General features: G+C 33.5%; 1 protein-coding gene across 3 annotated transcripts in view; it reads left to right on the forward strand.

The window, feature by feature from the left end:
- LOC118734032 (glutamine-dependent NAD(+) synthetase) overlaps positions 1 to 1,780 on the forward strand; it is a 400,175-nt gene that overhangs the window by 247,954 nt on the left and 150,441 nt on the right. For all 3 annotated transcript variants that reach the window (XM_036463721.1, XM_036463723.1, XM_036463722.1), the window contains one exon: positions 816 to 1,171. The gene's annotated coding sequence lies outside the window, so the exon portion shown is untranslated. The remainder of the gene's footprint in view (positions 1 to 815; positions 1,172 to 1,780) is intronic.

The following is a 1,780-nucleotide window of genomic DNA, read 5'->3' on the forward strand; positions in this document are numbered from 1 at the left end:
AATTTTAACCAAAAAATCAACAAGTTGTAATCGTCGTAATACAATTTTAACTATACTCACGTATTTGTGTTCGTACGTCCCATTGTAATTTACATAGATTTTTATTTTTCGAGTTGAACCAATAAAGATTAAAAATAATAACTAATATTTGTGTTTAAATTTGTCGCTTAAAGGTAATTAATATTACTTGATTTTTATTTTTTCGATCGCAAATAATGATTATTTTATAATCTTTATTTTTTTCGCTCAAGGATGATAGGTATTATCGAGTTTTATTTGTTTCACTTTAGAATAATGATCATTCAAAAACTCAAAAGCTATACCAGCGTGATTTCCGCCGCATTCTTTTCAGAGGAAGCGACTCTCTAATAAAAGTAATAACACCCAAAATTTTCAGGGAAAAAGTCAGTAAGTTACGTCTGTATAACCTTTTCAATTTTATAAACAAACATTATTTTTATGTGGAAAAATAAAACTCAATAATAATTATTATCTCTGAGCGAAAAAATAAAATTCATAAAATAATCATTATTTGTGATCGAAAAAATAAAAATCAGGTAATAATCATTTCCATTGAGCGCAAACAACTTAAAGTTTCGATATAGCTTTGAATGATTAAATTATCAAATTTCTCACTTGTTAAGAATTCTGAAAGCTCTATACTTGCATTACATTCCGAATTCTATGTCAATTTGTATCTAATCCAACTCAATGGGTGATAATCCAGTGCAATGTAGTTTTTGCGCGTTTACCAATACAAATCCTCTGTGAATGGCAAATCCCTTAATGTTATCAAATCTCTTCATCCATTTCAGCACAATAACAACAATAAGAACAACCACTTAAGCTTGCAGGACTGCAGCAACAACAAAATAAAATTAATAGAGAAGTAAACAGAAACAACGATCCTTCCAATATTCAGTAGCAGAAAACTGCAATAATATAAAAACAAGTACAACATATAAAACTACAATAATCGCACAACGACAAGTCACCTACAACGACTTTCTGCAAAAAAGACTTCAAACACAACAAGAACAAGCAGACGAGAAAACTACTAGCAACAGTAGAACAACACGAATGCAAAGGAAAAAGGGCAGTCGTAGCTAATAGCGGAGCAAGGGGAGAAGTGGAGAAGTGGAAAACGAAAACAGCTAACTTCGGCGTACAAGTAAGTGAAGCGTAGTACATATTCTTATTTGTTTGCTTTCTATATTTTGGTATTGGCAAAATCCCCCTCAAGCGCGCCGGCAAAGCTCATAAGCGAGCATTGAACACATAACGAATTGCTATAATGATTTCCCATGGGCAAATCGTCTAGAAAGAATTTGTGAAAAGTAGGTTCAGAAAAAGTGAGAGCTTTGGTGATGTGAGACTCAGAAAAGGATTATATGATATCGAATTAATGAAAACCGGCAGTGAACGGTTATAGGTGAACGAAAATATATAAGTATGTACAATAAGAACTTATGCAAAAAAGTGACTAATCCGGGATGACTCCGGGATCAATCTCAAAGGAAATACGACTAATACCACTTGTTTGACAAGTCTGCTTCATTTGGAAGGTCTTTTTGTCGTGAGTGGGGCTGTTGACAAACGGATCGTAAGTATTCGACAAATTTCAAAAGCATGCAATCGGTTTGCAAACTTGTTTGCGGTTAGTGGCTTCGTTTGCATATATGAGCTCAGTTACTACATAGACATTTTTGTAGCGTGGACATCAGCAAATAATAGTAGTGGCATTCACCATATTAAGCAAGTGGTCTGGCAGTCTGGCAAA

The sequence above is a fragment of the Rhagoletis pomonella genome, unplaced genomic scaffold (genome assembly GCF_013731165.1).
Source record: "Rhagoletis pomonella isolate Grant_MI unplaced genomic scaffold, Rhpom_1.0 Rhpom_scaffold_00002, whole genome shotgun sequence".
NCBI classification, from domain to species: Eukaryota; Metazoa; Arthropoda; class Insecta; order Diptera; family Tephritidae; genus Rhagoletis; species Rhagoletis pomonella.